The following is a 24,868-nucleotide window of genomic DNA, read 5'->3' as shown; positions in this document are numbered from 1 at the left end:
AACGAATAATGTAGAAAGATATTTGAATGGATTTTTTCAATGCGTAAACGGCACAGTGTAGATATGTACTACTGACGATTCATACGAATTACAGATTTAAGAAAAATTTGCATATTTCGTCAATTTGTATGAATCTCTGAAAACAAGGCAACCCCCCCACAAAATAAATTAAAACAAAGAAAAAATGCCCAGCTCTCTAATGCTGTCATTCATGTTCTCCCATTCACACTCTCTGAATATCTTTCTACCCTCTCTGCTGTCCGCTTCCATTTCTTGCAGCTTTGCTATCTTCTTTATCTTCTTGCTCCTCTCTCTTTTGCTTTCCATCTTCTTTCTTTGTCCACATCTCCGCGGACATGACCTCCTGGTGAACTTCTGTAAAATGCCAGAGCTTCTGGTGACATCCTCTCCCCAGAGTGGAGGATCAGGGGGAGATGGTGTGCCTGGAAGCCCCTGCCATTTTGCCCAAACATAACGTCCAGTGAAACTCCACAAAAATGGCAGCGCTTCCGGTGACATCCTCTCTTCGATTGGAGGATGGCACCGGAAGCACTGCTTTTTTTGCGAAAGCGGAGGTCATGTCTGCCGAGAAAGAAGAGGGAAGACAGAAGACAAGAAGATGAAGAGAATGTTTGTTTCAATCAATTATTCTGATACATTTATTATTCTTCTATCCCTTCATTTCTGATTTTAGTTTTTCTACTTCTTGTTTTCGTGGCTCCACAGGTCAACCATTGATATATCAGAAAACAAGAGTAGAGCTTCACATCAAGACTTTTAGGGATACATCCAAATTCCACTGCTTCACAGTTTTATGATATGTATCAATTGTAATTATTGTTTTCACTGTTAGTTTTTCGTTAAAAAAATAGTTTTTTAAGCAATTTACAAATAATTTTTTCTTCATTTTTTAAAAAAAAACTTATATAAAAAACATATTCAGTAGATTTACAGATTTTTTTTCTTTCTGTCCCATTCTTCAGTTGTGATTAAAATCCATTTTACCTTCAGAATTAATTAGCAAATTTTGCATTAACTTGTGTTCACTCATTACAGCCTCATCAAGAGGCCATTACTATAATGATAAAAAGAGTATTTGTATTCCCATAACCAATTTGCACTTAGTGAACTGCTCATTCTCCGACCAGAAGAGATTTACAAAATAGAGTTGGCACTTGTGTGACACTTTCTGTTCAATTATGTAGCAGATGAAGTGAGCCACGAGGAGACTGATGTGATATGACATTGTGGTGGGAATTACAACCCGCCTCAAAGAAACAGACACGTGATCTTAGGCTCTGTTCATCACAACAGTATCCCAAAAAAGAAAGCAATTTAACACTGAGGAATACAACCCATGATTAGTAATTAATATTATCTTCACACAGTGTCTCTTTATAGAACATGTGTTAGCGGGAAGGCAGTCAGGCAGAGGATTGATCCTCAATGATTTAAATTGGACAGGGGTCTATATTCCTATAATAAGATAATTCATCCATTTTTAGATGCCACCTGGACACTTGTGAAGGTAAGCTGTCTGATTTGCGTTGGTTCGTTGTTTTTTTTTTAACAACATGGTTTGTTTTATGTGTCATGACAAGTTTTTGATATGCATGGAAAAACTGTAAATACTTGGAAAAGTATGTTGGGATGCTGAATATTATACATTTATGTGGAATTGTGATTTTACATATCTGTAGATCCAAATCATCCAGGTACCTTTTTCATGCTAAAAATATATTTTCAAATATTAAAAAACATATTTCTCCATGGCAGGACAATAATTATCTAGCTAATTCAAATATACCAGAAAGAACGTTTTACTATCTGCCCCCCCCAAAAAAAACATTTTAGAAAGAACAACAGGCAGACTAGATGGGCCCAATCGGTCTTATCTGTCGTCAAATTCTATGTTTCCATTTATCGTCATTTTCATTTTTGCCTTTCATTTTTTTTACCATTTTGCTAAAAAAAATTCTACACTACTCCAAAAATGCTCGTGAAACATATTTTAGGTTTTAAGTGTTTTTATTTTTATTCTTCTAAAATAAACAGCATCCCTGATTTCTAATGTGTCTTCTCCCCACCCGTCGTTCTTAAAGTAAAAGGCAGCATAGCCCTCATGGGACAATTCAATTGCTTGATCACAAGCAATTTGTCACAGCGATAGTCTAATTAAATGCATTATTCTTTTTTTTTTTCAGGATGGCATTGAATGCTTGAACTGTTCAAGCTAGATGACTAAACCGGTTGTTTTTTTCACATTTCTCCATCCCTTCGCAGTTGAGAGACCTCAAGGGAAGACCCGGGGATTTTATGTGAAATAGACTAGCTGAAACTGATTGTGCCTGATTATTTTAAATTAATTGTACAAAGAACGCTCATCTTAACATCTTTCACCCCAAAGGCCCCTTTCTATACATTTACATGTTTCATTGAGATCCGACTCTAGATTTAATGTGATAAAATTCCTTTCCTGGTTAGTTCCATTATTTACGACATGAAAGATAAACTGTGCACATCAGGTGACGTGTCTTGTCGTACTGTAAATATATACATATCAACACCGAGCGCAGAAAGAAAATGAACTAAAATATTTAAGCCTGACGCATTTTTTTTAAGTTCCACGGGGGAACTGAGAAGCCAGGGAAGCATTAGAACACTGTGCGGAGAATTCAGAGCTGAACTTCATTAGTACAATTAAAATAAAATGAACTAGGAAATTGAGAGATGCTCATAACTAAATTAAGAAACCTGCGAGTTCAATTCCCTCTTCATATGCTCGAACTACTTAAGGGAACAAGTGTCTTATGAGCAGATATTAAAATGAGTGCTAAAAAAGTAGAAGTAGCATATTCCAAGCTGGTTAGGGAGTTCTTGCTTTTTGTAGTATTCGTTTTAATAGTGTATCATGAACGTCTCTCTTTGTAGGACAAAGGCTTTAGAACTTATAGAGCCTTTTCCAACCTTACATTTTAGATGTGACATAATCCAGGGATGGTCCTACCATACAGGTACTTAATGTGGGACATGGGAACTCAATTTGTCCTAATTCCAGCTCCGCCATTTTGTTTGTACCCTTGTTTTTCAGTCTTATGGTTGGAATCTGTAAACCTGTCTTTGGAACCAGAGCTCACTGTGTCACGGCCATCTACTTTATGTTAATGTCATCTTTTTCTCTGGAAAAAAATATCCAAAAAGATTCCATGAATAGGGTGACAAACCTATTTAATAAATGCACAAACTAAGCGCAAAATTAGTCATATTCATGAAGATACTTCTTTTGTAATGAAAAGATGCTCCTGAGAGGGTGTGTATAAGCATGTGAGTCATGATAAACAGTAACAAAAATACATCTTGATGAGTCCTTCATATGAGAGGGAAACGTAGCTCCTTTCAGCTGTAATTCACTATATCAGAATCCCACTGGGTCAAACGATTACATACAATGTGTTAGTATTTTGTTGGATTGCCTTTTACTTGTTTAACTTGAATTAAATTCTTGCCCATTCCTCCTGACAGAACTGGTGTAACTCAGTTTGTTGGCTTTCTTGCTTGGAGACACTTTTTCAGTTCAGTCCACAAATTTCCTAGAGGATACCTCCAACCCTTTCACTGGCTCCTTTTGTGGTTGTCTTTGGGCTCCATTGAACCTCCTGAACCAAAGTATGTTCAGCCCTGGGAGTTATTTTGCGCCTCCAGAATGATGCTGTGTCTGTGTGGTACCACAGATCTGCTTACAATTGTTGGTACAGTTGATAGTGGTATCTACAGCTGCTTGGAAATTGCTCTTAAGGAGTAACCACACATGAAGAAGTCCACAATCTTTTTTCTGAGGTCTTGACTGCTTTGCTTGGATTTTTGCTATGATATCAAGGGCAAAAAGCCCGCTTGCTCTGCAGGTAGGTCCTAAAATACAGCCACTGTATACAATTCACTCCTAATTATGAGAGCTGACCAATCAGAAGGTCCTATAAAGTCATTACGTCAATTTCTGGAATCTTCCAGACTGTTTAAAGACACAGTCAATTTGTTGTATGTAAACTTTTGACCCATTGGAATTCTAGTCAATTAAAGCTGTAATTGATTGTTTTTACCTGGGATGTAAACAGAGTAGATGCCTGAACTGACTTGCCAAAAGAAATGTATGGTGATATGAAATGTGGCCTAAGTGAATATAAACCTTCAGCCTCTTCCGTCTTTAAGATGGGAAAAATGGTCTCACTAGACGGGTCTTATGTGGTGTCAAATTCTATACTACTACTGCACACTCTGTTTTCTTAAAGCATTCATGGACAACAAGTGAAACATTTTTTTTCCCCTTTCCATAGTTATGTATCCATATTCCTATATTCCAATAATATCTTTATTTTTTTTATTGACACCTAATTCTGACTTCAAACATTCCATGAATTGCATTTAGAACATTGACATTATTTCACGATTGTATTCCCAGTTGATTGACACCCAAATGGTAAAAGAAAGGGCAAAATGTCAAACTTTCCCATTGTCACATCTTGAAGGCTTCCGTAATTTACATTTCAAAACCTGTGCGCGTCACATTTTTCTTTTCCTAATATTTCCACAAGGTTTCACAAGAACAACAATACGTCCACTGTCATGAACATATAGTGGGACCATAAACTACGGGTTTCAAAATTATAGATGTATGACTTTGTCAGAAAACGGGATGTAAGGCCACAGTAAAATGTGTTCATTGACAGGCTATTGGGAAGTGGAAAGCTCACACAATGGGCTTAATTCACTTTTATGATTCTGACCCACTGTTTTAAAGTATTTTTAATACATGTCTGGTAAGTGCATTGCCTGCGGTACTATGGATCGGCGCTGTGAGGGTGAATGTAAAATGAGGGATATTGAAGAACAATGTCGCACTTTCAACTATGCACAAAGAAATCATGATATTTCTTAATAAGATTTGCACACAAAGTTCTTTCTTACTGCTTTTAGTATCTCAGCAGGATCTCAACACATTAGAAAATGCATCAACCTCAAAAAGACATGGCCGTGGGCACACTTAGGGCAAATAGCTATAGGGTTCTCTTGGCACAGCACATTTAAACATTTTTTAGAACATGTCTTTTATTTCCTTAGAAGATTAAAATGGATTCCTTGGCATAAAACATGAACACGGGATGGAAAATTAAAAAAAAGAAGCTGAAAAAAAAAGTATCTTGTTCCTTGTGCACCTAAAATTAATTTATAGTATAATTAAATTAGATTGGCAGATATATGTGCTTTTTTGGACAATTGGGGTTATATTGAATCCCTTTCATAATGCCTTTCTCCCCTGTGTTCATGAGATGAACCTATAACACCTAACAAATTGAAATCCTTTGTCATAAAAAAAATGATGTCATATCAAAAAAGGATTAAAAGTGTAAAAAATAGATATAAAATGATATGTTGTTTGGGAGCAACAAAGGGAGTTTAAAAATATTAGGACTTCTCACATTTGAATGTGTGAAATTGTTTCTTAGATCAGGAACAAATATTTTGAGGAGGATCTACTAACCTTGAGTCTTTTAAGTGAGTTAAACATTAGCCAAATTGGATGTGGATGTGGATAAATCTATCACGCAACTCTCCTTGTAGAAGAAGCTCTCTGGAACTGGCCCTCCATAACACAGGAAGGTTTATTAAATACTCTCCTTTGTGAAGGAAGCGGATGAACTTCAACTTTATATTACTTGATGATGTCATCTCATATATCAGTTTCTGTTTTTGAAGTCAACAAGTCAATGGGATCTACACATTACCCTCTGAGTACGGCCATCTTTGGTAAGTTAATTTCAAAGTAGATCTTGACGGTTAGAAAATCGATAATCAGCTCCTTATTCACCCACAGTTTAATAAATCAAGCTTAAGTTAACTTTATAGGCATGATTCCTTCAGACCACCACAGCTTCTGATGTGAAAAGAAGCCCAAAGTTTTTAGTAGAACTCAATAGGAACTACAATACTACGCTGCAATCAGGGGTGCTATATCTAAATGATGGAGCTTGTTTCCATCCTCATACCAGTCTAGTGCTTGTCCTGATGCCCTCTTAGAACTTCATTCCATCACCTCACCTGACCACTTCAGGAACCTTAAAGGACAAATGGGGTGAACACCCAGAATGTTTAGTCTGTCGTTGTACATTTCTGTTACATATCTTGTAATACCGTATTTGCTTGATTATAAGACGAGGTTTTTTTCAGAGCAAATGCTCTGAAAAATACCCCTCATCTTATAATCGGGGTCGTCTTATAATCAGAACTCAAATAGGTCTGACTATGAGACGACTAAGATCCAGATCCCCCGCAGCTGCAGGGGACCTGGATCCTCCTGTCTACCCCCCGCCCCACTTACCGGTGCGTCTGAGTCCCCGGTGTGCAGCCGGGGCAGCGTGTAGATGTCTGCGCGATTCGCGTAGACAACTCACGCTGTAGCCGGAAGGAGGTGTGGCTAGCAGCGGGGGTTGTCTGCGTCCATCGCGTAGACCTTCCCCGGCTGTCAGAGATCAGAGTTCCCCGCACCGGTGCCGCACAGTCGGGGAAGGTCTGCGGGATGGACGCAGGCAACCCCCGCTGCTACCCACGCCTCCTTCCGGCTGCAGCGTAAGTGCGTGGGATCTACACGCTGCCCCGGCTACATGACAGGGAAGTCAGAAGCACCGGTAAGTTTGGGGGGGGGCGGGGGAGGGAGTGTTAAATGGGGGGCATAAGGCATTTCTGTGAAATGCCTTTTAACCCCCTTAATGCCACTCTGCCTCCAGAAATGCCTTTTTAACCCTCTATACGCCACTCTGCCTCCTGAATGCCTTAAACCTCCCTATATGCCACTCTTCCCCATAATATGCCTTTTAACCCTCTAAATGCCAGAGTGGCATATAGGGATATAAGGCATTTCTGGAGGCAGAGTGGCACATAGGGGGTCAAAAGGCATATCATGGGACACAGTGGCATATAGAGGGTTAAAAGGCATATCATGGGGCACAGTGGCATTTAAAGGGTTAAAAGGCATATCATGGGGCACAGTGGCATATAGGGGGTATAAGGCATTTCTGGGGCAGATGTGCATAACTGGGGGGCAGGTTGGAAAATAGAAGGAAATAAAACCAAAATATTTTTCTCAAATATAGCTTTTATTAAAAAAAAATAGTTTAGATGAATTAACATTTACTGGTAAAACTTTTTTCCTATAGGGTCGTCTTATATTCAGGCTTTTTCTTTTTTTTCCTAAATTAATATTCAGATTTGGGGGGTCGTCTTATAATCAGGGTCGTCTTTTAATCGAACAAATACGGTAGTTTCTTCCCAAAGTGTATTGTTGTTCATATCAAAGCTAGTACAAGTTATTTGACTTAAACCATCACAATCAACATTTTAATGAGTAATTTAGATTAGAACCACACATTTTTGGTTTCAGGAAAAGCATAATGGGTTTAACCCCATAATATTTATAGGACAAAGTTTAGAATGTATCCATTTGTTGGAAGTTAAGTATAATTTAAGGAACATAAAACATAAGTGGAGTCAACAGGACAATTTGGTTGGACAGCAATGTTGCTATTAATTTCTGTCTTTTAACATAATAAATACTAAATATTGTTTCAATTCTGTCAATGTGTTAAAAAAGCATACTAAATATATTAAGGTTGAGTTTTAGCTGGAATGTATAGATTTTGCAGCAGAGGTTAAAAAAGGAAATTAAATATAAAATTGACTGTAATCCATTGTGAATTTCTATGACAGCAGCTGCTATCCCAAGTGGCTAAAACTATTGAAATTAATAATTCACACTTATGATTAGAAATGGGAAAACTGGTTGACTTTTTCTGTACCTGGGAAATTTGTTTAGAATTTTAAATTTCAACAAAAAACCTTAGAGATTTAGCAGACAATATCTAAATTGAGTAGTCTGGCTCTTTCCCATCAAATCAACTTCAACTCTAAAATAAAAAAAAAAAACATCCAACAACAACAATATATCCCAAAAGACATCTCAACGAACACAGATATATTTACTGTAGAAGAATTGCATCTTGCTACAAGTATTTAGTTGTTTTTTCTAAAGTGGTTCTGATGGATTGACAGTTTATGATAAGAAACACCTGGACTATAAAGGCAACATACACAGTTGTACAGTATGAGCTGAATTACAAACTATTTAAGGGTGGTGAAGATGTCTTCTTCTGGAACCTGATCCAGGCCAAGTGCCAAGTGTGATTCTGCAGTAATTTGCATGGATAATAAAGTTTGGTTGGAAATTGATGATTTTATGGGTCCTTGTGGGTTTAATGGATGACATTTCACTTCCGAAGGTTTGCTTACTAAATAAAGAGTGGACAGAATAGTTTGTAGGAGAGTTGTGGTTCGAGTTCACCAAATCCAATATGTACGACAGTAGAAAGGTTCATAGCCAGCTAGATTCTTTATCGGGAAGAGCTGAGCTGGTTCTACACAGTGTATAGTAGACGACTGCATCAGGATGCAGGTTTTTCGGGTGATGCGGCTGGGAGCCGGCGTTCAGACAATGTACCTGCGGGTCCCAGTAATCCCACGCACTCCCGCAAGGCTGCCTTCATTTTATTAGCTGACAAATACACAATCCTAAACTTGTGGATATCGCACAAATAAACAAATTGTCTCCACTGGGATACTGATATGGTATTAACATCTCTGCTGTGTTGTTTCGTCAGAGTCAATTAAACTGCTTTTGTGAGCAGAAAACTTTTCAAGATAAAATAATTAGAGGAATATAAAAAAAAAATAATAATAATAATAAAAAAATATATATATATATAGTAAGTTTTACTTACTGAGGGAGTGGTAGATACTTGGAAAAGCCTTCCAGCAGAAATGGTAACTACTAATACAGTGAGAGAATTTAAACATGCATGGGGTAGGCATATGGCTCTGAATCTAAGACAAGACCAAAGACCGATTAAACTGAATTAAACTTAAATAAACAGACTAGATGGGCCGACTGTTTCTTATCTGTTGTCAAATTCTATATTTTTGTGTAGTTGGATTATAAAATATTATCAGTAAAATGATATTCTTATGCATCTCTATGTTTTTTTATCTCTATATCCAGTATTTAGATACATTTATGTGTAAGTAGTTGGGAATGTAAGAAGAAAGCTATAGAAGTGTTTTAACAGCAATAAAAAGAATGTTGTCACTTATCCAGAAACATAATGAAATGCGTTCAGGTATATATATCGTGAGCCGGCACTGAGCGTGGCCTTTCGGAGTTAAGAACACTGCACAAAATTAGACACCATTCACAGGAGAGGTAGAATCCCGCGCCAGCGGAATGGGAAACAGCTCCATACTGAGCGGAGCTTCTTCTATTATCACTTAAAGTCTATTACAATAAACAAGTCAGCTTCATCCCACACTCCTCTATTTCCCTACAGACGCGTCATAATAAGCACATAATATAAAACTCAAGTCTCGAATCGCCTGAGCATCCCAACATGTTAGGATTATTTAATTGCTTGTTTTCTTTTAAAAGTAAAATTACTTTACGCTTTCTTTTATTAAACAACAACAAATTGAATACATTAACCCCTTCGTGACAATTGCCGGTCCGGGCACGTCACTGAAAATCGTGACGATTATGACAATTGACGTGCCAGGACCGGCACGTCTTTAAACGGGTGAAAAAATCGATCCGTGATCGATTTTTTCACTCAAACGGTGTTGCTCTAATGCCTCGACATCGAGGCATTGAGCAACACCAAAAAAAACATTCCCGCCCCCCCCCGATCGCTCCTAGGAGCAAAAAAAAAACATGTTTGAAAGACTGCACGTCTTTCAAACATGGCGGCGCCCGCCGCCGAAAAACGGGTTTAGGAAGCGATCGCGAGTCGCTTCCTTTGCTTAGCTGGTGTTGCTAAGATGCCTCAGTATCGAGGCATCTTTGCAACACCTGTTTAGCAAAGGAAGCGACTCGCGATCGCTTCCTAAATGCTCAACTTACCTTCCCGGTGCCGGTGTCTTCGAAACACACGCGGTGTTTCAAGATGGCGGTGCCCATCAAGCCGGGGGGCGGAGCCTGCTGACATCATCGGGGGGGTGTTGCTGGATGTCATGGACATCCAGTGAATAACACCCCTAGTGGTCAGATCACTCATAAGAGTGATCATGATTTGATAAATCAAAGGCAATGTTTTCTAAACATTGCCTTTGATCAGTATTGGATCTGCCCCCCTCCTTCACTTGCTTCTAGTGAGGGAGAGAGACAGATCGGTGTGTTCTGGTATTTCAGGTATTCCCTAATAAAAATATATATATATTGATCCAAAGGCTCTTATAAGAGCCACCCATATAATATTAACCCCTTCATTGCCATTGATCACTGCATAAACAGTGATCTTGCATAGTGGCAATTGTTTTTGGGGGGTTTATTTTTTTTACATGTTTTTTTAGTTTTTTTTAGTTTTGTTTTTTTTTTATTATAGCCATTAACCCTTTCCTTCCCCACTATTTTTGCTGCAATTCTTACCATGCAGCGGTATACGGCTGAGGAGGCGTATGCCTTTTTGGCCACAGATTCTGAGGCCACTGATACAGCGTCAGATTTTGACGTTGGTCAGTTCACAGATACATCTAGTGATGTATCTGTGGCTGTTAGGACGCCTACCACACGTAGTCGTGGCAGTGCACCAGAGGCATGGGTAGCGCCTAATAGGTACAAGCCAGCTATCCCTCCTTTTTCTGGAATTCCTGGCATCAATATTGATGTTACAGGATTCACTCCACTGCAATTTGTGCAGGTTTTTTTGGGAGACGATGTCTTGGGAGACATTGTCACACAAACAAACATTTATGCCCAGCAGCACCGTGCTGCTAGCCCTAATTCTTTTTGGGCAAAACAGCCATGGACTCCCATTGACGTGCCAGAATTTCTTAAATTCTGGGCACTCACAATGTTAATGGGCATTATAAAAAAGCCCTCCATCCGCTCCTACTGGAGCACCAGCCCCATCTTTAGTACCCCCATTTTTGCCCAAACTATAACTAGGCAAAGGTATGAAATGATTCTTCGTTTCATGCATTTTAGCGACAACAGCCTGTGCCCCCCTAAGGAGGACCCCCAGTTTGATAGGCTGTACAAAATCCGCCCCCTGATTACCCATCTCGCTGCCAGGTTTCCAGAGGTTTATACACCTGGAAAGAATATCTGCGTGGATGAATCCCTAATGAAATATAAAGGAAGGTTGGGATTCAAGCAGTATATTCCTTCCAAGCGCTCCAGGTATGGAGTGAAGGTGTATAAGCTCTGTGAGAGCGAGACAGGATATACTCATGCCTTCCGGGTATACGAGGGTAAGGATAGCTACCTTGACCCTCCAGGTTGCCCAGATCATCTGGGCACCAGTGCCAAGATTGTTTGGGACCTAATATTCCCCCTTATGAACAAAGGCTACCACTTGTATGTAGATAACTTCTATACAAGCGTCCCTTTGTTCAAGCTGCTGTATTGTTTCGATACGGTAGCTTGCGGTTCTATAAAAAAGAACCGCTTGGGTTTCCCACAACGCCTGGTACGAACCCGGCTAGGAAAGGGGGAGACCTCAGCTCTACGCCAAGAGGAGCTTTTGGCATTGAAGTTCAGGGACAGAAAAGAGGTGTGCATGCTGAGCACCAGCCACGATGAGAGAACCGTGGAGGTTTCTGTCCGTGGCAGAGCTGGGGTCACTACAAAGCCAGTGTGCATCAGGGCCTATAACAAGCACATGGGTGGAGTTGATCTGTCAGATCAACTCCTACAGCCCTACCTCATTATGAGGAAGACAAAGGCCTGGTACAAGAAGGTTGCAATTTATCTAATGCAAATTGCAACCTATAACGCTTTTTTGCTGCACAAAAAAGCAGACACTGGGCTGAAGCTGTCTTTTTTGCAGTTTCAGCTCGAAGTAATTTCAGGTATCTTGTACCGTGATGCACCTGGTCCCCAAGTAGTGATGGGAACCAACAGAATTGGGGCTACCCATTTTATTTTTAAAATCCCCCCTACAGCAAAGAAGCAGAATCCCCAAAAGAGATGCAGGGTATGCTACAGCAGGGGGCAAAGAAAGGACACCACATTTTACTGTCCAGATTGCCCTGGAAAACCTGCACTCTGTGTCGGTGACTGCTTCAAGCTGTATCACACAGTTTCCCATTTTTAATTTTTTTTTTGTTCCTGCTCCATTTTTGTATTTTTTTTTAATTTTTTGTTACATTTACTGTTTTTTAGCTTTTATTTGCTCCACCATTTTTAAGCGTTTTTATTTGCACTGTCAAGTGAACCCTGTGTCCATTCCGTGGCATGAGGGACCACTTAAGGTGCTAGATCAAATCCCTTCTTGGAGATAGGCCAGGCTTTCTTGTAACCTGTCCCTACTGATAGTTGGGTACAAGCATTTTTCTTTACCCAGATGTAAAATTCCTACTGAATTTGAATTGCTCATGTTCCAAATGTGGCCCTTTTGCCCCCAAACAATCTGACAAACCCATGCATGTGGGGTATCAATGTACTCAGGAGATGTTGCTGGACACATATCTGGGTGTTGTGTGACAGCAACATATACCAGGAGCTGTAATTTCACACCTGAAGTACAAAGTATGTGAAAAAAACACCAAAAACAATTACTATCCCAAACTTTGACAAGGGTTGGTGGTAGGATTAGTGCATGGAAAGGGTTAAACTATCAGCATCTAAAATACCCTGGGGTGTCTAGTTTTCAAAAATATATGGTTTGGTGGGGTAAATTTAATTTGCTGGCTTCAAAGATGCCCCAAATACCACATAGAGACAGAATTACCAGATTCAGAGAAAAATGGTTTTGAATTAGCAAAACGCTACTTGTACTTATTGCCCCATAACGTGTAGAAGAAAGCAAAAAAACCATAAAAACATTGGGTATTTCTAAACTCAGGACAAATAGTAGAATCTATTTAGCAGGTTTTTTCAGTAGTTTTTTATGATGAATAAAAGATTTTTCAAATAAAAGTGAGAAAATGTGGTTTTTTTTCAATTTTTCGTCATATTTTATTATTTTTATTATAGGAAATTACATCATATGAAAGCCCTTCTTGTCCTGAAAAAAACAATATATAACTTGTGTGGGTTTAGTAAATGGGTTAAGAGAAAATTACAGCTAAACACAAACACCGCAGAAACGATAAAACAGCCATTGTCACGAAGGGTACAAAAAGTAAAATCAGCCTTTGTCACGAAGGGGTTAAATAATATTACACCATTACCTGTGCAATCTATTTAATCTCCTCTGCGTAAAGGACAGGTAGGCTGCATGTCTATAGAGACACAGAAACAAATAACTTGTCATCAGATAAGACCCATTCAACCCATCTAATCAGATGTCTGTATATCTGTCTGTCTGTATACCTATAATGTCTGTCTGTCTGTCTGTCTGTCTGTCTGTCTGTCTGTCCGTCCGTCTGTCCGTCTGTCCATCCATCTATCTATCTATCTACATATTCTATCTGTCTATCTATCTATCTATCTATCTATCTATCTATCTATCTATCCATCTATTTATCTATCTATCCATCCATCCATCTATCTATCTATCTATCTATCTATCTATCTATCTATCTATCTATCTATCTATCATCTATCTATCTATCTATCTATCTATCATTATATATGTGTATATTTATTTATATATATTCTGTAGAGTTCTAATTAATCTCCAATATCCCGTAGATTTAACCCAAAATCTCTCATTTCTTCTTCGTTAGTATTTATTTCCAGTGAAGTGACTTCAAAGCCTTAGCTCCTCTATCGATTCCGACAGTTTTCATTCTATTGGCAACTTCATAGCATTGTTAAGTAGGTGTTAATAGGATTAAACATTATGGCTCATTCATGACACGTGGGTTTCTGTTGGCACGTTCTGTGTTCTTTGAGTTAAAGAACTGGCTCTAATTCATCAGCATCAATATTCCAGCCTTCTTTTTTTTTTCTTCCTCCTTTAACTTTAAGATTTTTGTATATGTTTTTTAGCTCATAGCAAAAATCTTTTATTGAGATTTATTATATATATGATGTTGGACAAGATAAGAAATCATCAATGACAGATCTATCCTACAGGAACAATTCTTCTACCTAATTATTCTACCTAAAACCTCTAAAGGAATTTTGTCCCATCAAACGTCTGGAGTCCAGTTTTGTACGATATTATATGAAGCAGTATTCAATCCATTACTCAATTCCTTAACCGTGTAAGTGACAGGTTATAGAGAACACGCATTTCAGAAACCAAAGGCTGTAATTATGAAACGGTGAGTTATCGGTGAATCGAGGTGAGTTGCTACATTTAATTAGGATGGCTTCACGATGTATTATAAAGGTTCTGTCCATGCAAGTTTCTCCTGTACGATGAGCCAAGTTGGCCATGCTAATGCATATCATAAAATTATAATAGTCATTACCTGAACATGATGTCCCCTTACCCTAAAGATGGCCATATTTCATATGTAAAGTTGGGTTGATGGATTTACATACCCCAGGACAGTTTTTGCCCTTGGATGCATCTGTCTATGGTAATTAAATCCAACTCAACGGTGTGATTAAATTATTCATCATAGACTTAACTAACACCATTAACTAGTGTTTCATCCACGCAGGTTGTCCTCCCATAGACAGAAGATGCTTTGGGTTCCTCGTTGGTCTAAGAGCCCCCTCGGAGGATGTGAGGGTTATGGGACACAGATTCCTCTGAAATTTTTATTACCATCTTTTTATATAATATTGTGTTCCTTGCTTTATATAATCATCATGCCCCTCTAAATTGTTTCACTTAAATCTTCTAAACACCTAAAGCTGTCTTTGGGTCCATCAACATTGGCGCTAGACTCTAAACTCTACTCCTTCTGTAGCAGTTAGTTCTTACATTTGTATTGCCAAGTCTCTTTTAATGCATTTGGAGAATGAAACATCTGTCAAATTCACATACAGGTAAGACTTCATCTACTGACAAAAAAAACAGGGCTCAAATAATGTCTGAGCTTTCTACAGCTGGTATATATGGGCAAACTCTTATCTGTCATCAAATTGTGATTGTCATAACAGAAAAATATGAGCATGCAAAATTTCACCTTATTCATAAATTTTGCCGGGAACAATTAATTGTCACATGACACAAATGCAGACACTGATAGGTTGTTGCATAAAAAAAAAAGTGATAAGTGATAAGTATGTGAAGGTCTGATAAGGTTTATTAAAATAGTGGAAAGGGCCATTGGAAACATAGAAACATAGACCTTGACAGCGTCATTCCCTTACTGTCTTAAATCTTTATCAGGTCAGCTGGAAGGCAGTTCCACTTGTCCACTACCCTATATTAATGGTTTCATAGAACATAACCTGGAACCCAAGAAGTTTTACGAGGCAAACGAATCATATTTCCTTAGAAATAATTATATCACAAATTCTCTGATTTTATTTCTTTAAGCACATCAAATTGACACACACTAAAATATGACGTGCATGTATAGAAATCAAATGTGAGGGCACAAACTATGAGAAAGAAGACCTCTACACTTTCTCGATAGTGAATGTAATCACGTTGAAAGTAATTCCACTTTTCTCTGATGTACACTTAAGAGCTCAATCACTGCAGCAAAGTCTAAAAGCCCAACGATTCTTTCATCTGTAGAGCGAAGCTTTGGGTCTTGACCTGTTTTTTGTTGACAACTCAAATGCAACAAATATGGGCTGAGCCAAACAAAAGCTTTAAAATGAGAAGCCCTGACATATTAAATTAGCTTGAATCCTTTTGAGGTATTCTCTTCTCGATGAAACCACGAGAGCATCTCGTACGAGGAAGATCAATTTAGGTGGGGGGGGGATTCGCATTTTACTAACAACAAAACACTTGCTGCCGGGGAATGTCATTTTCACATATTGCTAAGAATGTGAGAAACAAAGCATTTGTTGATATTCAACATCATTATGTTTATTGAAAAACCCCATTGTTTCAATGACCAATCAGAAACAGAATTCATGGGGCCCTAGGCAGGGTAACAAATTAGAGCCCGATTCCCGCTTCCTTAAGATATCCTGCTTGATATGGTTGCGCCCTTGGCCACCATATTGATAAGGGTAATATTGGTGATATTGTTTGTGCTGATGAAGATTGTCATCTCCTCCCTACATCATATATCCCTGTACAAGTTCCTGTTTTATATGGCGCCATCATATTTTGTAGCGCTGTACAATGGGTAAACCAAACAGGACCTAACAAGTAATACACAAGATAACAATTTATCTTACAGAAACACCAGGTGAGGAGGGCCCTGCTCAAAAGAGCTTACAGTCCTACCCAACTCTCCCTGGTCAGTCTTTTGGTCTTAAGGTGGAAGGAATGGTGTCTTGCTCTACCCACTGCTTTCTACTCCAACTCAATACCATAGCCCTTGTTGCCCTGCCAAGCTCCATCCTTTCCCAGTTGCCTTAATGGAGAGGGAGGGAGAGAGCAGAGACCTTTAGACCAGTAAAGTATCCAGGTACAATGTTGGGTCCTAAGCCAAAGACCTGGTGCTTTCATCATCTTTTGTCTTATTGTGACCTGTGGCATAGTATAATAATTTGAGCAGTTCCCATATCGCTCTCTCCGATTTTTTCATTTATTTTCTTTTCCGAAACTAAGATTTCTACAAATTGATTTCTATTGTTAGCAAGAGTCATACTGCTTTATGCTCCAAGCTTCTTGGCATGAGTGGAATTCTACAAAGGTGTATAGCTGTGATGGCCTGAAATCAAACGAAAATAGTTGTTTTGCTAACATTTATCCAATCAACTTTTTATCTTTTTTCACTTAAAACCATTTAAAGATGGCAGTGCTCCCGACGCAGAGCATTATGATCCTCTTGAGCTTTTCTTTCCAATTAGATGTTGGTCAAGTACATTATTCTGGGCAGTCGTCAGTGAGCATTGATAGATCAGGCCTAAAAGCTTGGGTTTAATGTTAGCGTTGAGCTTTATAGTAATATTGAGTCATGTTGGATATGTTGGATATGTTCCTATATTTTCTCACTTGCGTAGAGTGATCACAGTGTTCTAGATAAGTTTACAGAACAAGTATTGGCGACTGGCTCTTTCAGTTTTGTTGAACAAATCTCTCCTGAATGCTGTCATTTGAACGTATTTGGCTACTAGAATAGATTTTCCATTCAGAGAGTAATTAACCACAAAGCAACTTAAAGCCACTCCTAGTACCCATGGAGATTTGGGAAGGTCACAATGGGCCATAGTTGGAGCTCTTTCTATTAATTAATGTTCTTTATGCTATAAAGTAGGTGAAACAGGACATAAATAATTGGACACGTCTGACTAGGACCCTAAGGGATACGTTTTTGACGGCAAAGCTACTATAGCATATACAACACACAATATTGGGCTTTATTGCAAGAGTTTCTGCACACTTTGTGTACTTTTAAATTTTATTATTTTCATAATAGGTTTAACAGTCTATTTTATACAATAAATCTGTACATATCACAACTCGCTAATTTAATTGACTTCTTTACATTTTTATTCTAAAACATTTATTTCTTTCACTTCCAAAAATCTAAAAAAAATATTGTGTGTGGTGACCCAAATTAATAAATTAATATCAGACACAATGTACGTTGCAATGATGTTGCTGTCCCATTTCCACATTTGTACTAGGCTTCTGGGAGAGGGAAAATAATAGCTACAAGACAAAAATATCATAAATCTAGGAAAATATCAAATTTGTTGCCAAATATAAACCTTACATATGTGCCATAATTTATTATAATAATCACAATAATAAAACATATTTATGAAACACACACGTTTATTGTTATAAGAGTTTTCCCCCTATATATTATTTGAGTGCCACAGAATTCTTTTTAATTCAATTCACCAATTATGACTTTACTTATTTGAGGATACCAATTAGGGCTTTTCCCAGCTGAAGTCACTGCTTGAACACAGGTGACTATAATTCGAATATCTTTAGCCCCTGATAAGTGACTTTTTTTTATAAAGAACATCATTAGCACTATTTTACTATAAGTATTATATGGGAGAAGGGAAAAGATCCATTGTTATACATGTGTATGTGTCTTTATTGGGAATAACCATATTTACACGTATTTCCATAAAAGCTGCATACCAAAGCAATAAAATAATAAAATATCTCTAGTATTTTATTAAATATTCCCATCAGGCATGTAAATATAAGAAATAACAAAGCCTGTGCCATTTATTTCTCATAATATAGAAATTAGATTAATTCCAGGCACTATTTTCCAGCCTGACAACCAATAATTGGTTGAATATGGTACTTATACATGCCAATAGTAATATGGTATTCATTAACTTCTTTTTAATACATTTACAGCCTTGCCCCATACTCATTTTCTTTTATAATGTCAGCTTACAAGCGGGGTCCTCATAAGCCCCAAATTCTTGCCAGGAACTTCATAAAGAGTAATAACAATAAAAAATATTAATATTTTTAAAAAATGTAATATGCTCTTAAAATGAGTCTTTCATGCAAATGCACACAATATGCAAGGTCCGAATGAGCATGCATGGGACTTTTTAAGATCTCAAACGTTCGTGGATCCCAAAAATGTCAACAGTTTTTGTTATTTTCGGTCCTCCGGGTTTTAAAGTATTTTTAATAATAAAATGGACAATTGGCCACGATACCCAAACATGTACCCAAGACCTCAATAGCACGCTCTTAACTCGAGACTTGCTTTGCTATACACATCAACTTGAATATGTCAAAAACAAAATGTTATCTTATAAAAAGTTAAATTTAAGTAGAATTTTTTTTTTTTTTTAAATGGGGAAAATACCCAAAAATCCATATGTAATTATTACCAAAGAGGAGTACTTAATTCTGACCCTGAGGTAGTGCTAATACAGTTAATTCCATTTTTTTTATTATTTTCATTTTTTACATTTTTTTTTTTCTTTGACATTTGCCAATAATGATGTTAGAATCATAATGTGCGCTGTTTTATGTATTTAAACGCTTGGCAGGCATGTGTCAATAGAAGAATTAATGGAAAAGTTAAGGAATCACACAGCTGGAAAATAGTTGTGTGCAAAAACATAAATCGAACTGACACTTATATGGCCCAGTTTCTAGTTTCAATGTTCCCTTCTTGAGGAAATGAAGAAGCCATAAATGTTAATAAGCATTGTTCATTAATATGCAGATATCAAGCTACAAGCCCCATAGCTTGCTAATGAGTATTTGTCGAACTTCGTTTTGGCATATTCTTCAAATTGTATCAATGGGATTTCAACATAAAATAGGATTTGCGCATATTAAAGCTTTAAAAACATAACTCTTTGACATTTGTTAAGACAGGAAATTCACATTTAGAAAAAAAAACTTTTAAAGTCTTGTTTAGGCCCTATTTTTTTGTTACAATTGAAAACAGGTGCTTTTTCACACGTGAATTTGCTCGGGAGCTTTGACACGATAGAGGTGGTAGAGCCGGTCACCTTATGCCACAAGCTGTCCTAAGCCACCCAACTTGCTGACCTCTTTGAAAACAAAGGTCCTTGGAAGTGTCCTTCTTGATGCATTCGAGAACCCAAAAATGGAAGGAAAGGAGAAGGTGAAACGTGTTGTTCTACTGGAGAAGGAAGGATCACATGAGACGCTGTGTATGTGATGTCACAAACCGATGTTCGATACCCGGAAGCTACTATTTTCATCACGAAACTACTCTACAAAGTTATTCGGATGAATTGGATGAATGACTGAAGACCTTCTGGTCTTATTTGGTCCTTTGTCTTGTCTTATATTCAGGATAACAACAGGGTGAAAATATTTAAGGTTCATAGATTCTGTGATTGCAACTCATCAGATGTTAGTACTCCTGGATAGCTCCAATTAGATTTGGCTCTATGTAATTACATAATCTACAAAAATTAAGTTTGAATATCCAATTTCCGATGCTGTGTGTCCCTTACTATCAACAGAACGTTGGTCAAAAAAAGGATTTTCTGCTTTAGAATTGAAAACAAATCGTACTGGTTTCACGAAACTAATTTGGCACCCAATACACTGATAAAAATGTAACAGATCCAATTTACTAACACTACATTTTTGTCAACATATATTAGAATGAAACAGAACAGTACCAGCTAACATTTAAAAAATTCATCTGACGTAAACCTTCATTCTGACCTTGACATGACTTATTATTGTATTTCTTCAGGCATTTATTTCAAAAAAAACTTTTTATAAAAACCATTGAGGTGGGTATAAAGGCTCGCAATGTTTTATCTAGTAATACTTACATGAAGAAATTGTTTTGCAAGGACGTTTGCCTTGGTCTACTGTAACAGGCTCATAAGTAGCATAATAATTGATAATAACAAAAAGATAATAACCTCTAACATTATCTATATGGCTGTTATCACTAATTTGCATCAAAAACAAAAAAAAACTTCTTCATGCAAGACATTTAGAAGACTTGGTTTCTGTGATGAATACTTGAAATGTCTGAATTTATCCTCTGTTTTGCAGAAAAAAAAAATACATGCAGAAGTCTCCCACAGATATCTCCCATAGACATCTATGTTTGCTCAAGGAGCAAGTGCTTTATTTTATAAGAAAGATGTTGGGGTGGAAAAAAAGTGTTCAAGCGGAACCACGGTGGCTCACCGGATCCCAAATCTTCATCTTCTGGGGCTCCAATCTTTATATATAGCCCCTTGCTTCCCACATGGGCCAAAAGGTCTACACAGAGGTTGGATCTTCTTTGACATCGCTCTGGAAGAAGAAGAACAACTTCAGGGGGGAGGTGGGAGCCCAAAACGACAACCCACTTTCTCCATTAGAAAACCCAATCTTCCTGGATTTGGCTCCACTGTGGCCTTTTCAGTGAATCACAAAATAAAAGAAAACTTGCATCAATGATGTTTGAATTCATTTTCAATGAAAAAAGTGATAACATAATAGATAAATTAAAAAAGTACTATCCATGAGGGCAAAACAAAAATTAGAAAAGTGCCGTAAAAGTCCCCAGCCAGTTGTCTGGCATTGTAATTATTTCCAAAAGGCTAGGGCAGGTGAAAAAAAGAAAAAGGTGCAGTTGAAGAGCCCAGGGGCATCAGCTCACCTTTCATGTGTCACATATAATTATAGTGTATATATAAATATATTTACACCTACATCCAAGCAAAAAGACAACACCAAATGGGGCAGACTAGACGGCCGAATGGTTCTTAGCTGCCACCATGTTTTCTACATGAAATGAGTTCAGATGTCACAGATACAGGTTCTTAGTATAAAGGCAGCCCTGTTACTTCCTTTCTCATTAATAAATAGTCTATGAGCACAAAGTAGTTATTGGTTTGTTAGTTTTAACAGCCCTATTAAACACATGAGCGTTATACTGATTACCATGCTGATAAAATTAGGGGTTTTTTTTGTTTACAGTTCCACTCTTTAACTTTTAATGGAAAATCATAACAGTTAAATAGCTATTATTTTCTTTGAGTGATTATGTTCTATTGAGGCATGAATACTTTATAATGTTAATTAGTCCATGTTCTGCAGAATTGTATATATAAAAGCTGACCTGTGACATGGAAAAACAAAATATTTACAGGGCAACAGAAGTAGGAAGGCCATCTGTTAACTATATTTTTAGCTGTTTTTCTTAAATATGTTTCTAATAACATATTTTTAAGACATTTCTACTTTTTGCTGATATGTTTTCAGGCAGCTGTATATTAGCTCTGTTATCTGAGCACAAATTTACTAGACAAACACCCTGACCATGGTAAACGAGAGACGGTCTCAGTCTTAATCCCCAAGTGTGACTAATAAAAGTCTATGGAGGAACAGACTTCATCAGCATTGCCATAAAAAATCAGATCAGTGTGGTGATGATTGAGCAGGGAAAGTTACCCCAAATATCACATGACTGATAAAAATGGCAGCCTCCAGGTCTGCAGATAAAGGGAGTTTATCGGAATAAAGCTGAGATAAATCTAGTGTTATCGTCAATGCTGACCTACATTACTGTATACAGCGCTGGGTTTTTTTTTATTATGAAGGAGAAAAATATTATTTTTTTCATGGAACTTTCCCTTTAGGACAATAGTAGTAAAGTAAATCTCAAAGGTGCTAATGTAATAAAAACTATTATTAAAAATACTTTAAAACCCGGAGGACCGAAAAATAACAAAAACTGTTGACATTTTTGGGATCCACGAACGTTTGAGATCTACGTTAATTTTGCTTTGTGACGTGTACAAAGTTGATTTCATATAACGTCCCCTCAAACAAGTTTGTTGGCTGATGGTAAATCATTCCGTTTCCATTGACAATTGTTATATTATTTATATATAAACTGTCCTTTTGGAAAACTTGGCTTTGTTTTCTCGGATGTGTCTATATTTTTGGCCTCTTGCCAAGCTCAGTTTTGACATATCAATGCTTTTTGACATCTGTGAATGTTTATTTTTTATTTTACCACGGCTGTAAATGAGATCATCACCTACAGGTATGTCCCTCGGGGGGTCATTAGAGTACGTTTTTATACCAATTTCTGATTGCACACCTGAGTAATAAATTGTGCCAAACACATTGAGCGGAGCACTAATTATATTCATGCTGACATCCTAAGCTTATTATATTTTATTTTTTTTAAAAAAAGCTAAAAGAAATAAACACATTGACACCAACTTTTAAATAGAATACCGAGGTGTGTTCATTTCACACAGAAATTAATGTGATAAATGGATCTGAAAATAAGGCAAATGTTTTTTTTTGCACAAAAAAACAGATTTTTGATTTATTATTTAAGCTGTAAATAAGATTTATATTTTAAAGGGACAGTTTAATGTACTCTACACCCTCATATTTAAGTATGAAAATCATCATGATAAAGTATGAACCTGACCTAGAAAATGCAGCCCTATCGCTGAAGCTGCTCTCCTCCTTAGTGGTAGGACATTGCTCGCCACTGATTCGCTGCTTGAAGCAGCCAATCGGTGGCAGGAAAGCATTCCCGTTGCCTGCAGCGTTTACCAAGTGGCGGAATTGAGTGGCGGTAAGTATATCACATGCAGGTAGATGTGCTTGGCCAAACAGATCTCCTGCATGCAAAAAAGCTGGGGGCAGGCAGAGGGGCAAATGGATAGGGGGTAATTGTGCAGAATCCCTAATGCAGTTGCAAAAGCAAAAAAGGGGCCACGCAGCTATTGTATGCATTTAAGTACGGCTTGAGTGTTCCTTTAAGTAAAATAACAGCTGCCAACAGAAGTAAATGGGTAAGATGGTATATGATTTAAAATAAAACAAGTATATATATATGTATATATATATATATATATATATATAAACTTATATAGTTATAAATATAGATAAAAATAAATAAATATATATATATATATATATATACAATGTGGTTGACGGTGTTTTTAATATTGCAATCTTAATGCACCGTTTAAAAAAATGAATAATTGAATAGTTTCTTGATTGTGCATAAGTGGTGCACGGATCTGAACCCAGACAATGTTCTGAGTGACACAGAGACGGCAGGGATGAGGCATTTATTAAAGCACTTGGCAGAAGTTGCTGAGTGTGTAGGACATGTCTGCAGAGAAAACAGCCCGCGTCATAAGTACTTTAATTGAAATTCTACTTTTTCACATTCTCATCATATTTCCGAGGCGCTGTAAACGTATATGCAATTCATACAGCAATAATGCACGTTAACCTACCGAAATCTCATATTACAACCAATAAATAATTAAAGAGAATTCGGTAAGATGGAAAATAATACACACAGTTATACAGAGCCATAATGACAAGGTTTTCCCGTTTTTCTTATAGAATCTGCGCAAAGGAACAGAGCCACAAGAGAAAATATTAATTGCACATCTTTATTTTACTAATGCAGATCAGCTACATGGACAGAATGGTCTATATTAATAAAAGGAAATTCTGCAGCGTTAATGTTCCATCGTCGGTTTCCATGGTGACTGCTCACCATTTAAAACTTTACCCTAGAACTGCTCTCTCTCTATATATATATATATATATATATATATACACAGAGCTCTCCATCTTCTGGGGAAGCAGTATTTTGGTAGGTGGAGGTAGCCCCAGACAGTTTTTAGTGGGTGGTGAATGGGCGGAGAGTATGCAGGAAATGGGTGTGGTTAAATACCACTCCCCTACCAGGAGAATTAGGAACCTTACCTGGAGACTCCAGGAATCCTGGAAGGATATGATGCGTTAACACTAATTGAGCAACACAGAGGCAAAGCTGAACAGGAAATCCATATTTTGTGCAGATTTTTACTTTAATGCTCCTAATTAACGTGTTTGTACCTTTGTTTATATTTCTTAAATCATTTCTGTAGTTTTTTTTTTGTTTTGGTAATTATAAAGAGCTATTTTGATGAAGAGTTTTAACAATAGTCTTATCACCATGGCAACCAATAGAACTGTCCTTCGTAATGGATCATGTTCTGGTGCTTAGACCCTTAAACATCTGTACTAGAATTACTCTCTATGACTACTCCTCTTGCCCCTGGTTTTACCCTGCACCCATCATGTTGTGGCAGTAGCTCCTTCTTCCCCTCTGGGTTTATGTCACTCTGCGTCTTTCTTTTGAGTCTTTGTATTGTTTGCTGTCAGCGTGTGCACGCTACTCTTCCCAAGAAAATTTTATTTCCAGCTGGGAGGACACATCTACCTTCTCAGTCTTACAAAGGTGCTGATGAATGATTAAAATGTTCCTCAGCATGCCTTGGTGGTTTTTAACTCATATTAAACAAAAAAAATCCTATCGTTATGAGATGCCAGCTAATAGTGAAAAC

General features: G+C 37.4%; 1 protein-coding gene and 1 non-coding gene across 2 annotated transcripts in view; one reads left to right on the top strand and one right to left on the bottom strand.

Moving 5' to 3' along the window:
* Window positions 1–24,868, bottom strand: part of LOC149281989 (protocadherin-11 X-linked-like) — a 349,492-nt gene that overhangs the window by 176,150 nt on the left and 148,474 nt on the right. The window lies entirely within an intron of this gene.
* Window positions 12,292–12,421, top strand: LOC149281990 (small nucleolar RNA SNORA35). Its single transcript, XR_016278000.1, has one exon. It is a non-coding gene; the product is annotated as a small nucleolar RNA SNORA35 (small nucleolar RNA).

This window comes from Sceloporus occidentalis, unplaced genomic scaffold, assembly GCF_023333645.1.
Source record: "Sceloporus occidentalis isolate IW3139 unplaced genomic scaffold, rSceOcc1.0.p SCAF_125, whole genome shotgun sequence".
In the NCBI taxonomy this organism is placed as follows: domain Eukaryota; kingdom Metazoa; phylum Chordata; class Lepidosauria; order Squamata; family Phrynosomatidae; genus Sceloporus; species Sceloporus occidentalis.
Note: the sequence above shows the minus strand (reverse complement) of the source record. Positions and strands in the feature narration are given on the sequence as shown.